General features: G+C 43.8%; 1 long non-coding RNA gene across 3 annotated transcripts; it reads right to left on the reverse strand.

The window, feature by feature from the left end:
• Positions 1–792: 792 nt before the first annotated feature.
• Positions 793–10,528, reverse strand: LOC102165115 (uncharacterized). Of its 3 annotated transcripts, none has more exons than XR_014819874.1 (3): positions 9,592–9,787; positions 2,414–2,517; positions 793–2,252 (listed from the first exon to the last, which is right to left on the reverse strand). It is a non-coding gene; the product is annotated as an uncharacterized LOC102165115 (long non-coding RNA). The 3 variants fall into 3 exon arrangements; XR_014819873.1 differs by lacking the exon at positions 9,592–9,787 and adding an exon at positions 10,431–10,528 and having other exon boundaries at positions 909–2,252; XR_306327.4 differs by lacking the exon at positions 9,592–9,787 and adding an exon at positions 2,956–3,041 and having other exon boundaries at positions 909–2,252.
• Between the last annotated feature and the right edge of the window lie 4,628 nt (positions 10,529–15,156).

Below are 15,156 nucleotides of genomic sequence, written 5' to 3' on the forward strand. Positions count from 1 at the left end.
AAAATAAAAGCTATTCCTTCTGTCCAAAGAGGCTTTTGGCAAAGAAGCCCTGGAGCCAACACTTGCCAGCGACAATAGCCATCGGCAATTCTAATCACCAGTCTCCAGTTAGCCGAAGGGTAGGATCTCGAAGTGTGGGCCCCGGGCCAACAGCCTGAGTATTTTTTGGGACTCCGTTTAAAAAAAAAAAAAAAAAGTAATTTCCCAGACCCCTTCCAACCCCACTGATTGAGCAAGAAACTCTGGATTAAAAAGCCCAGCAAGCTATGCTTTAATAAGCACCTCCTCTGAGAGGTCGGCTGTGGCTAGAAAGCTGTTATCAAGAAGATAACAGATGAGTAAAACAATTGTTCCTGTCTTTAACAGTGGAAAAACACCTTACTTAAACCAGAAGTTTTGCAGTTCCCATTGTGGCTCCGTGGTTAACAAACCTGACTACTAACCAGGAGGCTGTGGATTCGATACCTGGCCTTGCTCAGTGGGTTAAGGATCCGGCGTGGCTGTGATGTAGGCCGGCAGCTATGGCTCTGATTTGACCCCTAGCCTGGGATGCTCCATATGTCGCAGGAGCAGCCCTAAAAAAAATAAAGACAAAAAACAAAACCAGAAGTTTTAGGAACAAGCACCCTGACCATGTTGGACCTCAGCGTCCTCAACCACAACAAAAACCACAGAAGGTAAGTGATCGCCAAGACTCTTCCGCGTTCAAAGCTCAGTGACTTAAGAGACATTAAATTTGTAGCCAAAACATGGCCTCTGGACGCTGGCACCAATTAAGTCCCTGAGACAGAGTTTTGGGTGAAGCAGAAAGAACAGCTTTATTGTTTTGCCAAGCAAAGGAGGCCACAGAAGGCTAATGCCTCAAAACTCTGTCCTCTCTTGAGAGGGGACAGCAAGGGGTCGTATAGGTTTAGCTTGAAAAAAAACAGGGCTGTCGATAAGGACTGGGGTGCCTGCATTCTTCTCCTTCCACAGATCGTTTCAAAGTCATCAGGGCTGGAGTCAGATGGTCTGGTGATGGTGTCTGGTGTTGGTGAGGGTGTGGAGAAACTGGACCCTTTGTCCACTGAAGGTGGGCACATAAAACAGGGCAGGTGATTTCCGAGAGACAGCAGTGAGTGGTGGCTTGAAGCCAGATCTTAATTCCCTGCTCAGGAAGTGAACCTGCGCGGCTTGGGTGAAACCAGGAATCCCAGCCGCTAGACCAGCTAGAGGTTACAAGCTGAATGGCCCTGATTCTTGCCCCCTGTTGAAAGCAAGAATGTTTCAAGGAGGCAAAGACTGTAAAAGCAGGCACAAAGCTTATTGTTGGAAACACGGTGGAACATGAGGGCGCCTATTTGTCTGAGGCAGAAGCAAAGCAGTCCTACACACCCAAAGGCGCATGGGTGTGGGCGGTCCCCCTGAATGAGGAGGGAGCCAGAGAGGTGATTAAAACCACTTATGTGGGGCAGTTCTTCCTGGTCTTTACCTTTGGCCAATTACCTTGTTTTATTTTTTCCCACCTGACTGGACCCAGGGCCCTCCCCAGTCTGTTGTGCAATTTTGGCCAAGATGGATTCCAAAGCAAGGCATGATGGGAAGATTATCCAGACTTACTATGGCCTGGCACCCCCTCCGTCTCTGACCCAGAGGGGTCTCTCTGTGCATGTATAGCCGGGGGTCTCCCTGACCCTGAGGATGGGAAGTAGGTGACCTCTTGGTCTTTCGTCCAAGCAGGGCTCAGCCCCTCTTCTGATCCTGCCATTACCCTTGTTTAATAGTTCACAGAAGACAAGTACCAGTTATTTGCCTTGTGCCTGTTGTTATTCCTGCCTTGGAGGCTAGGCAGGTGGCTGGTTGTAAATACTATCCTTGTGCCCATCCACCTCCTGCCTCACAGCCACCATGGAACACGGTGCGGAGGTCATTCAAAAAATTCAAAGTCCAGCTAACATGTGATCCAGCATTCCCACGTCTGGGTGTATATTCCAAAGCCTTGGAATCAGGATCTCAGAAAGTTCTTTGTACTTCCATGTTCACTGCAGTGAACAGCCAAGATGTGGAAACTAAATTGTCCATGCACAGATGAAAGGTTTAGTCTTTCAACAGCAGGCAATGTCTTGACCTGCAACACCATCAAGAGCGTTGAGGGCACCAGGCCAAGGGAAGTGAGTCAGTCACAGGACAAATACTGCAGGATTCCACGCCCAGGCAGTATGAAAAGTAACCAAAGTCAGAGAAGCAGAGACTAGAATGGTGGTTTCCAGGTCCTGGGGGAGGAGAAAATAGACAATTACTAAGGAATAAGCATAAAGTTTCAGTTACGCAAAATGTATCTGCTGGATAACATCGTGCAGCCTCTAGTCAACAATGTATTGAATCCTAGGCTTACAATTTTGTTAAGAGTAGCTCTCATGTTGGCTGTTCTTACCTTAATGTGACATAAAAAGCTGGCGATTCGGATGCAGGCTAACCTCAGAGAACCTATAGTGCAGACAGAAGTCAGGAGCCAGCTCTTTCCATATCATGCAGTGACTGAAAGGAAAAATAAAAAGCTCAAGTAGTTACAGGAAAGGATGTAAGAAGCTCTAAGGGAATAAAATCTCCAACGCAAACCAGATTTACATTAAAGAACCGGGTTATTTTCAGAGAGCTGAATCGGATGCTTTAACCTTTCATAGCATCCTACACCCAGCTCTGGTCGTTGTCTTCCTCCCACGGGAAAAATCCTTCGATTTAATTAGCATGCCAGTTTACAAAGTGGGTTCATACACACGATCCCATTTGATCCTCATAGTAATCCATGCAGTAGGCAGGGATTACTTCCATCTCATTCGGGAGACACTGAAACAAAGAGATTAAGAGATTTGGAGTAAATTGCACAGCTCTGAATTAGTAGAGCCAGAACCTGAATTCTAGACTTTTGCTCATTCCCTAATCCATGTTGCCTCGTTGTTGACTCAATTTACCTACCTTCCAGAAATTCCTCCTAAAGGATTCAGTGTAGAATTTCTCAAGCCTGACGCTATTGACGTCTGGGGCACTGAGTTCGGCTGTTTGTTGTGGGGGCGGTCCTATGCTTTGTAAATTGAGCAGCATTTCTGACCTCTAACCACTAGATGGCAGGAGCACTCGTCCCCCAAATGGAAACAACCAACAAGGTCTCCAGACATTTGCTAAGAGTCTCCAGGAAGGGATGGAGCATAAAAATCCCCCTGTTGAGAACACCTGATTTAGTTTAACTAAACCTCCATCAGAATCAGCTGGAGAGCTTCTTGACCTGCAGATGGCTGGGCCCCGCCCCCTGAGTTTCTGATGCAGTCGATCTGGTGCAAGGCCTGAGCATTTGCATCTCTAACAACGTCCCCAAGTGGTGCTGATGCGGCAGGTTCAGGGACCACACTTTGCAAACCACCTGACGACTCCATTCATGAAGTCAAAAAGTGTATCCCTAAAAAGGATGTTTGTTGTTTAAACTATCTCGGGACAAAAACAGTGAATAATCAAAACAAAGATTGCCTTGATCCAGAGCCCACAGTTGTAGAGACATCTTCCAACACATCCAAGGTGAAGATGAAACTCAAGTGAGGGCTCCATCATTAATACATGGCCCTTGACCATTATTTCAACAAAGAGTACCCCTAGGCACCTGAGTGGAAAAACCCCTCCTACTTCTTACTTCTCACACCACTTTATGCAATTTTAAATTTGATTAGACCTTCACATCTCTCTTGTGACTCAGGAAAGAGGACACGGTGGCTCTTTTTGTTTACCACTGTCCTAGAGTTAGCAGGCCAGATCAAGAGATGCAGTGAGTAATACTCCCCCTCTCAAAATTTTGGAAAGGATCCTATTTTATACTGAATTTAAAGTGTTCTCTCTGTGAGAGAGAGAGAAATTCCCAAGTTCTGGTTGCAAACTTTTGCTAGATGTTATTATTCAGAGGATAAAACGTATCTGTTTCTGAGGGTAAAAGATTCTTTGTCATCACTTCCCAAGTTTAAAAGAACTAGGTTTCATTCAAGATGTCAACTTCTACCTCCTTAGTTTCTTTTTAAGGTAGATTTTTAAATTATTTTAAAGAGTTTTTATTTTATAACTCTGAGACTTCTTTTTAGAATTTTGAGTTTTAAAGTCAGATTTCTGAAGGATGATTTAAGAGATTAAAGTTCGCCTTTATCCAAAAATGATAAAGTTTTCTAACGCTGAGGAAATTGCTCATCATAAATACTCTTGACACAGTAGGAAAACCAGGGAAGGGAAATCATTGCCTATAAAGTGCATTTCCTGGCCAGTTTACACAAGCAGACCTCAACTCTGCCAAGCAAGGTGGTTTTCAAAGAGTCCTGAGGCAGCTGAAGATTTGAAAAATAAAACATGTCTCTAAGTCCTTGATACTTAAAGTATAGCCCAGGAACCAGAAGCATCAGTTATCACCAGTGAACTTGTTAGATATGCAGGGTCTCAGGGCCCATCCCAGACCTATCAAATCAGAATCAGCATTTTAACCAGATCCCCACAGGAGTCACATACATGCCTTACAACCCGAGAAGCGCTGTCTAGATAAAGCTGGCAAGTCTCCAAAATAGAGTTATTATTTAGGAAATAAAAAACCGTGGAGAACAGAGGAGGCCAGAACCAATTCCTTTTACAAAGTAATCCAGACCTATTCCAGATGCTCACAAACATTTAGCTTTAAGATATCTTAGAACTGTTTTGTCAAAGATACATTGTGTACACAAAACTCTGATTTTTTTAGAAACTAAATAACTTAGAGGGGCATGACTGTAAATAAAAGAAGTTAAAAGAACGTTTCTTTTTTATGGCTGAGTAATATTCCATTGTGTGTATCTACCATGTCTTCTTTACTCATTCATCTGTTGATGGCCATTTTAGGTTGCTTCCATATCTTGGCTATGAGAAACAATCCTGCTATGAACATCGGGGTGCAGGTATCTTCTCAAATTAGTGTCTTCGTTTTCTTCAGATGTATATCCAAGAGTGGAATTGCTGGATTGTGTGGTGGTTCTATTTTTAATTTTTTGAGGAACTTTCCTACTGTTTTCTATAGTGGCTGTACTGAGTTGCTTTCCCACCAACAGTGCACAAGTGTTCTCTTCTCTCCACATCCTTGTAACCCTTGTTATTTGTTGTCTTTTTGACAACAGCCATTCCATCAGGTTCGAATTCTTCCACCTTAATAGAGAAAGAGTGAGGTTTGTGTAATGTGACTAGAAATTCCTTTACTCTGATGGTGCTAATTGAAATACTACAAATACATTTCTGTTGCCTACCTTCCTTTTGAGATCGAGTTTAACATTTTAAGAACTAAGCATCCATGTTTTAACAACCAATAATTATGTAATTATAGCTTGTATATTTTTAAATGATTGAAAGGGTAACAGCACAGGACAAATGTCTTATCATTAATTGAATGTTTGATAGGAAAAATAGCAACATGACTCAAGGTTAAAGCAGGGAAAATTTACCAAATTACTTCTTTGACATAAACTCACTCTAGATTCCATTTAACTAGGATATAAAATGCAAAATGGGTGACTCAATCAAATGCTAGCTTCCCAAAATAAGTGTGTTTTCATGGGAATCTTCAATGGTCTGCCCTCAAGAAGTACCTCAAGCCCCAGCCCCCTGGCTCTTCCCTTGAATAGTCCTCCAGCCAGGCTGTGACCTTGTTAATGCAGATTTGAGCCTTGACCTGCTTTGACGAGCCAAAGAGATCCCTGAAAACCCTGCTGTTAGGAGGCCCCCAATAATAGCCTGAAGACCAGTCTCACAACCATTATTTCCAGAAGATGGTTCAATTCCTTCACTTTCTCCTGAAATGTCTCTTGTATGGTTCTCCCCTCCCCCGATCCCTCCCCGACTGACCAACTGGTTTCACTATGACCGTCACTTAGTCATAGAAAGTGAATCTAATCCCCTGAAATTTACCCATCGGGAAAAGGAAGCTGAGACAACGATCTAGATGACCCAAACAAAGGCTTCAGCTCTATCTGCCTAATAGGAAAACAAAACAAAACAAAACCCAGACTTTGTGATTATTTGGTAACAAAATAAAGTCAAAAAATCTAGGCATTGCAATGCCCAAGGTGGATTTTATCTTAAATTGTCCATTTTTGCTGTCTTCAACTTAAACAAATAGGGGAGTTCCAGCTGTGGCTCAGTGGGTTAGGAACCCAACTGGTATCCATGAGGATGCAGGTTCAATCCCTGACCTCGCTCAGTGGGTTAAGGATCTAGCGTTGCCTCAACTGCAGCGGAGGTCACAGATGGGTCTTGGATCCAGTGTTGCTGTGACTGTGGCGCAGGCCTCAGTTGCAGCTCTGATTCAGCCCCCAGCCCAGGAACTTCTGTGTGTTCTAGGTGTGGCCCTAAAAAGAAACAAAATAACTAATGAAACAAATCATGCTTAATCTACATCTCCCCACAACAGCTTGGATATACTCAGACTCCATTGTCTGAATATTTGAGAGAAGTGTGTTTCTGTCTTGAAATGTCCACACAGCTCCCTTGCTTGCCTACCCACCACCGGCTTGTGGACTGCCTGAACAAGGCATTGCCTGAATCAGTCTCCTTTCCAACACAGAAATTCAGCAAGAAGGAGACGGCCACATCACCAGCACTAAAGTGACCTGGACGTCCTGGTAGTGTGTAACATGTAAATATTTCAGAGACAACCATGGAGTTTTTTGTTTGTTTGTTTGTTTGTTTTTAACGACTGAACCTGTTGCATATGGAGCTTCCCAGCCTAGGGGCCTAGTTGGAGCTGCAGCTGCCAGCCTACACCACAGCCACACATCAGATCCAAATCACATCTGCGACCTACACAACAGCTCATGGCAGCCCTGGATCCTTTAACCCACTGAGTATGCCAGGGATCAAACCCACATCCTCATGGATGTTAGTAGGATTCTTAATCTGTTAAGCCACAATGGGAACTCCCTCGTGGACTTTTTTTTTTTTTTTTTGTCTTTTCTAGGGCTGCTCCCGAAGCATATAGAGGGTCCCAGGCTAGGGGTCTAATCGGAGCTGTAGCCACTGGCCTACACCAGAGCCACAGCAACGCCAGATCCGAGCCACGTCTGCACCCTACACCATAGCTCATGGCAATGCTGGATCCTTAACCCACTGAGCAAGGCCAGGGACTGAACCCGCAACCTCATGGTTCCTAGGCAGATTCGTTAACCACTGCGCCACGACGGGAACTCTCCCATGGACATTTTTAAAAGAAAATTTGAGTTGGGAAAAATATGTCGTGTGTTCCTTTATTTCGTGTCCTCAATACCGTGAGTCACGCACCGTGTTCCTGCTGAAGGGCCCAAAAGGGGGTCGGGAACAGCCTTTGTCTTCACCTTCCAGCAGGAAAGACAGGGAAGAAAATTACCCATCACTGTAGATGTTGACGAGGACTGTACAGAAAAATGCCCAGAAAAATGCCCAGAGAGCTTAAAGAGCAGACCCGGAGCCCTTGCAATGCTCTGGGCAGGGGGTGGTTGAAGGGAATTAGAGCTGAGTAGAGATGTGGAGAAAGATCTGGAAGATCAGTTGAGTGAGACGGAACCCGAATAATTAGCCTGAGGCTTGCACAGTAGTGATTACTAAGGGGTGTGGTTTATGTATTGACATGACTAATTCATCCCGAAGAACAGAAAGTACACATAAAGTGATTTAAGGACAGCTTTAAACCTGAGGGGTGTTTAAACACATTAATTTTACCCTTTTGATCCTTAAAACCCAAGTCAGCCTTGTTACACTTCTGTGTTTATGAATCTCCCAAGGTGGTTTCCATTAAATGTCTTATTTTTGAAATAGCTGTATGCTCCTATGTTTGTCACTCAGCCTCTCAGGAGCTTGCTCTCTTTACACACTGTTTCTCCACGTTTCTCTACTCCCTGAGGTTCATAATAATGAGTCAATGTGAAACCGTTACAAAACACTTCAAATTGCCCTAGAAATAAAAATTTCAATTATTATGATTAAATAATCCCTCTATGGAAAAATGGAGAGTAATTTGGGGCTGCTAACAAAGTTAAGCAAAACAATCTCCCCAAATATAATTTTCTTTTACACTTTTTCAATTCCCATTAATAGTGCTTGGCAGTTTAACATCATTTTTCTGAGTGAGTCATGGCCACCTCCTTTGTCTCTTTTTACAAGAAACAGGGCAACAAAGACCACAGCAGCCCCAGGACACAGTCCAAAGGGAGCAAGCCTTGGGGTGGAGGCGAATCGGAACAGAAGCAACAGAAAGAACCGTTCCAGAAATAGTCAAAAAGTAGAAAACTGAAACCTACCATGAGAGCTTTGTGAGAGAATACATACTATTCTAGCCACATGAGAACATAGAGTCTATTGACATTCGAATGGAACCACAGTGATATATATGTACAAATCATAACAGTCTCTCTCTACATGAATACATAGATAACTATGTAATGCACACATATATGCACAATATACATTTATACAGCTAACATAATACGTGTATATATAGTTATCTATTTGTCTATGTATACAAAGTATATGTACATACATATTATGTATACATGTACATGTATAACACACACATATATAGTATATGTATTGTGTATATGAATATACAATATACACACATTTATTATATATGTAGTATATGTATGTGTATATATTATAGATTGCATATTACTATACATGTGCATATGTATATGTTTATTATATGTGTGAATATAATAAACATGTGACGTATATACATGTAGTATATACGTCACCAGTTTCACAGAGAAAATTTTGCAGATTTGCAGATTAAACAGGGAGGTTCTTTCACAGGATGCCTACCAAATCTTTGTGCCTGCATTAAGAAGATGTTGCTTCAACAAATGCTAAGGTATTTTTAAATCACTTTCTCGCATGAAATGTTCTATAACCCAAGAATTTAAGTTTTTGGAAAATGCAGGTCTCTTTTATCATTGAAAAAAACCCCTAAAGATTAAACATTTGATTTCCGAAGTTGTATGGTTAGCCATTTGTAAAGGTCTGAGTAGAATCTCTCCATTCTGACACGTGGAGGATAACCTGAGAAAAGCTTGAAGCGGTTTCCAGAGGCGTTCAATTCGGGAAACCAACAAACAACCCCCCAAAACAAAAACCCAGAACCAACTCTATAATGATCACTGTTGCCTGGCCAGCAGCCACCGACCAGCCTTTCTCCCGATAGGGCCCCAAAGTAACTTCTCTGTACAATTCCTTCCCCGGGAGCTCAGAGCCAGGACATCCTTGCGAAGTCATTTTTCAGCATCCCACAAAGGGACAATCGAAACAAGGGAAAGAATCGCAAACCACAGAGAATGAAAGAAGATAAACCTAAAAAGAACCTAGGTAAGAAGCTTGCTACAAACAACAACAACAAAACACACACAAATGCCTATACCAGGGGCTTGGTAAAGTCAAAGCCTGAGGGAAATGACATGTTAATTGCAATAACGTGCCAAGAATGTCAACCATTAGAGAAACAGAACTAATGTGACTGTTTCCAGTGGCTACTTGTTTGCAGTTGCCACCTCCATCAGCGCCACCTACAATTAAAGGCAAGGATAGGAACTGTAGACATACATCATATGCCCCATCCTTCCCAGCAAGTCCGGGGGCCGCTGCCCACATGGGCCCAGAATCCAGCCATCTCTGGTGCTTCGCAGGCCTGCCTGACTGTGGGACAGAAGGGGCGAGAAGCTGGTGGAGGACGAGAAGTTGAGCCTATGCATCCGCATCTCCTGGAAAGCCCGTTTCCCCGGGAGACCACCCTGGGCCTGGTGGGGCATCCGGACCAATTAGGTTTTTACCCAGAATGCACGCGGCGCCGGGCGGAAGCGGAGAAGTGATGCGATGGGACGTGCAGTTAACCTTCAGCGGGAGAGGGAGATGGACAGAGACCGGCCGGCCGGGAGGCGCCTCGCGCGTGGACTCTGCCCTCCGCCCTCCTCCCCCATCGCTCCCTGGACCACCGCGACTGTCCCCAAGGCGCAGGCCGCGGATCCCTTCCACCCCTGGTGAGTGGCCCGTGCGCCCCCCAACCTCGCCCTGCGCGCAGACCCGCTCTGTCCCGGCCCGCTCCCCTGCTAGCAAATGCTGTTCTAGTTCCTAAAATCCTACCCTTCCTCTTCGTCACAGAAGCTATTTCCAGGCCAAGGTGCAGCCTCATGGCCCACCGGCTGCCCTCTGAGCCCCACACTCTGCCCCGCTGAGCCTCGAAGGGCATCAGGCCTTTCCACGATTCTTTATGTTGCTTTATGTTTTTGTTTGTTCTGTGGAAAGAGACTCACAATGTCACTGTTGAAGGAACTTCAAAATGACAAGACCCCTAAGGGGGGGGATTTCTTTTTTAACCCAGCAGTCCCCTGGCTGGTAGTTCATAACCTGCCCACATACAAAATACCATGTACAAGATTACTCACTGCTGCATGTTTCCTGAGAACAAAAGGTCAGAAGCAACCCAAGGGTTCTTCATTAGAGCGTTGTTTAAACCCCGGGTTCACAGCCAGGGCTGATTCATTTTGGGCTGTCACAACTAGGGAGGGGACGGACGCCCTTGGCATTTAGTGGGTACAAGTCAGGGGTGCTGCTGAGTAAGCATCCTTCACTGCCAAGGACACCTTCCAGGAATTATTGCTGTGGAATGATTCCACGCAACACTATCCTACCCAAAATGTCCAGAGTGCCAAGGGTGAGAAATCCTGAGTTCAGCAGTCATACATGTAATGAATATCATGCAGCCACTTAAACAAAATAGGATAAAAACATCCATGGCATACAGATATAAAAAGATCTTTAGAGTACATGAAGTGGAAATAACATTTGTGTAAGAAAAAAAGAATAAAGCAGTTCCTGATGTGGCTTAGTGGAAATAAGCCCCCACTGGTATCCATGAGAATGCAGGTTCGATCCCTGGCGTCACTCAGTGGGTTAAGGATCCAGTATTGCCTTGAGCTGTGGTGCAGGTCGCAGATGCGGCTTGGATCCCGAGTCGCTGCGGCTGTGGCATAGGCAGGCAGCTGCAGGTCTGGTTCAGTCCTTAGCCTGGGAACTTCCATATGCCGCAGGTGTGACCATAAAGAAAGAAAGAAAAGAGGAAAATACATGTATGTGTTTGCTTGTGTCTGCTAAAGAAACACTAAAGGGACACCTGGAATTGAGGAAAATATTACCAGAGTTCCCTGATGGCACAGCGGGTTAAGGATCTGGCATTGTCACTGCTGTGGCACAGGTTGCTGCTGTGGCTTGGGTTCCATCTCTGGCCCAGGAACTTCCTCATGCCACAGGCATGCCAAAAAAGAAAAAAAAAAAAAAAAAAAAAAAAAAAAAAAAAAAAGGTGACTACCATTGGGGATTGATTGGACTTGGAGCAGATGTGTTTGGAGACATAAGTGGGAGCAGCAATTCTCAGTGTAAATCTCAACATATTGTTTTAATTGGGAACCATGTGTCTTTTACCTTTTGTGTCTTAAGTCTATGTGTACCTACTTAAAACAACACACAAGGACTTAAGACACAAAGGTAAAAAAGAAGACATGTGAGGTCCTTGAGAATGAAGGAGTTATATTTTATTTATCAATTGTGTTCTAATCATCTAATCATCTAATCATTATGCTTTTTCTAAAATAGACACAAAGTTCCATTAAAAGAATTTAATTCCACTCAAGCCAAATGGCTTTCACACTATAAGAACCTACATAAAGACACTTGTAAGTACTGGGCTAATTACAAAATAAATGAGATCATAACGTGTAGCCTTTGACCTCATGGAGGTTACAATCAGCTATGGAAACAAACACATAAAGCAGTTAAGGAACAATAGTGCAATCCTGTGGGTTTCTAAATGGGGGAAAAATGAATTTGTCACTATAGATTTTCACTATAAGATGAAAATGAGCTAAATGAAGCAGGAATACAATTTTTCAACTGCTTCTTTCATTGAGCACGCAAATTCGTCCTGTTGATTTACAAGGACGTCTGGCTTTGGTTCAGAGGTTTACTATTTTCGTTCATGAAGTGAGGCGGAAATGAAAACAGTGACATCATAACAAACTCCAGGGGAAAAAACAAAACAAGCCGATGCTGATTCACTTGAAATTTGACATTATCTAGTCTGGGCAAATGTCATAAAGAACTGAGAGATTGCTGCCCCCAAGAGGTTCATCAAAAAACTCCAAAATAATAAGGATGACTCGTTTAATTTCAAGAGCCAAGCTACCGAGCAGGGAGGACAAGGGAGGAAGACTCATTTTACAAGGGGGTGAGACCCAAGCCCACTGATTCCGAGCCAAAAGGAAGAGGAAGTTGTCTGAGCTTCTAAGAGTGGAGAAGGGTTTGTAGCAAAAGAAAGATTGGAGAGTGAGTTCTTAATTAGGAATTTGTGATTAATACATACACACTGCTGTATGTGAGACAGGTAAGTCACAAGGACCTACTGTATAGCACTGTAGAGAACGCCACTCAATACTCTGGTACGTACATACCCATATACTCTATGTCTATGCTGTTCCATATATACATATATACTATATAGTCAAAACATACATGCTGTGTGTATATGTGTAACTGAATCACTTTGCTGTCCCCCTGAAACTAACACCACCTTGTAAGTTAATGATACTCCCATAAAATTTTTTCTAAAAAGAGAATGAGAGAGGTCCCGCAGTGGTGCAGGGGGTGAGTGATCCAGCTTGTTTCTGTGGAGGTGCCGGTTCTCTCCCAGCCCAGTCAGTGGGTTAAGGATCCAGCACTGCTGCAGGTGTGGCCTAGGTCACAGATCCGTCTGGGATTTGATCCCTCGCCTGGGAATTCCATAGGCCATGGGGCAGCCAAAAAAAGAAAGAGAGAGAGAGAGAGAGAGAGAGAAATTAAATGCAGTGGAAATGAAAGCCTGCAGACAGAATCTCGGCACCATTGAGCTCTTCGTAAAGTTTGAGGTGGAAGGAAGAGAGGGTGGGGCCCCAAACCAGCGAAAGACCATGAGACCCTCTGGATCTCTGGTGTGTCCTTAAGCCTCACCCTCATCAGAAATCTTACCAAGCCAAGGAGAACTTGGTTGGTTTCCAGTAACCTGGAATTTTAAGTCCCCAAATTCTGCTGCCTCAACTGGGAAGGGTATATTCAGGTTAGATCAAGTTGGAATTCCTATGTGAACATTTATCTCTGGCTGTATATATTGTACTTTGTAGGTTAACTAAACGCAGGGGAGGTACTGTTTCTCTGAAAAAAATTAATTTCAAATTACCAATTTAGAGAAATTTCTGAAAAAGCAGAATAACCCAGTAGAAAAGCTTTGGCCTTTGAGGTCAAAGAAAGAGTACATTTTAGTTATGAACCTGCCCCTTATTACCTGAGAGTTCGCGTCTCTGAACCTCAGTCTCCTCATCTTTAAAATATGGATAATACTTATCTTGCAGTATTGCTGAAATGACATACATTCTCCCCACATAAATACCATACATTCAGAGTTCCTGTTGTGGCGCAGTGGTTAACAAATCCGACTAGGAACCATGAGGTTGCAGGTTCGATCCCTGGACTTGCTAAGTGGGTTAAGGATCCGGCGTTGCCGTGAGTTGTGGTGTAGGTTGCAGACGCGGCTCGGATCCCGCGTTGCTGTGTCTCTGGCGTAGGCCGGCGGCTACAGCTCCGATTAGACCCCTAGCCTGGGAACCTCCATATGCTGTGGGAAGCACCCTAGAAAAAGGCAAAAAAGACAAAACAAAAAACAAAAAACCATACAGTCAATAAATGGTAGTTATGTTACACAATCAGGATTAACCTGTGCTATATTATACAAATGTAGGATCAGGTTTAATTCCTGTGTCCACATATGTAATGCAGACACCAAAGGGCTAAAGGCCATTGGGAAAGGGAAATCAATGCTGGCAGAAAGCTTGAGTAGATGTTGTGAGTAAGTGAGATGAAGCCTGATCAAAGCTACATAGTTCAGTTGAAAAAATGCCATGACTCCCTGAAAGATTTTCAGAGATCAAAGATATAAAATGTGGGATGTGCTCAGGCTTGGTTGACGATTGGACTTTTAGGAAACTATATCCCAAAAAATCACTTCAGTCATGAGATTATATCTTCTAAATACAGTCTAGTCATCATGGTGACAAGTCCACATAATTCTGAAAAATAGTACTCTACTTTAAAGAGACATACAATTATGAATAAGACTCTCCTTACTTGATTAAAAGCTCTGTGTTAGTTTCCTGGGACTGCTGTAACAAATGACCACAAACTTGATGACTTAAAAGAACAGAAATGGGAGTTCCCGCTGGGGTGCTAGGGGTTAAGGATTCAACTGCAGCAGCTCCAGTCACTGTGGAGGCCCGGGCAGTGGATTAAAGGATCCTACGTTGCTGCAGCTGAAGTGTAGGTCTCAGCTGTGATTCACTCCTTGGCCTGGGAACTTCCATATACCGAGGGTGTAGCCATACCAATAAAAATTTTAAAAAAAAGAAAGAAAAGAAATGTGTTCTGTCACCATTCTGAAGGCTAGGAGCCTGGAATCAGTGTTCAGGCCACACTCCCCCTGAAGAGACCAGGAGAAATGGCTCCTTTGCATCTTCTAGTTCCCGGTGGTTGCCACCTGCCTTGGCGTTCCTGGGCTTTTCGCTGTGTGACTCTGTCCGAATGTGGCTTTCCCCCTGTGACTCTGCCAGATCTTCCTCTCCTTCCTCCTATAAAGACACCTGTCACTGGGTTTAGGAGCCACCCACCCTAAATCTCATCTCTCTAGTAACGTCTCGTCTATCCCTGAAGGATCAAAATGTGACCTGTTTCGTGTTCCCTTGGCATAGCCTGTTACTTAAGCTAACAAAGTGAATGGATTCCTTCATGAAGGTCTGAAGAGCCTGAATCGCTCTCCACTGTTTGGAAGTAAAACTTCAGGTTTTTGGAGTTCCCTAGTGACTCCGTGGGTTAAGGATCCAGTGTTGTCACTGCTGTGGCATGGGTTTAATCCCTGGCCCTGGAACGTCCGCGTGCTGCTAGCATGCCCCTCTTCCCCCACGCCAAATTCAGCTTATTGTCAAAAATCAATTATGGAAATCCTCCCTCTGGGTTCAACTTTGTTAGCATATTTTGATTTCCCCAATAAACTAATGAATCCGCATGTCCCATGAATTTTATCTCAGGTGTAAG

This window comes from Sus scrofa, chromosome 11 (assembly GCF_054392235.1).
Source record: "Sus scrofa isolate SSC_HxYL_T2T_F1_AM1 chromosome 11, Sscrofa_HxYL_maternal_Yorkshire_Landrace_v2.0, whole genome shotgun sequence".
In the NCBI taxonomy this organism is placed as follows: domain Eukaryota; kingdom Metazoa; phylum Chordata; class Mammalia; order Artiodactyla; family Suidae; genus Sus; species Sus scrofa.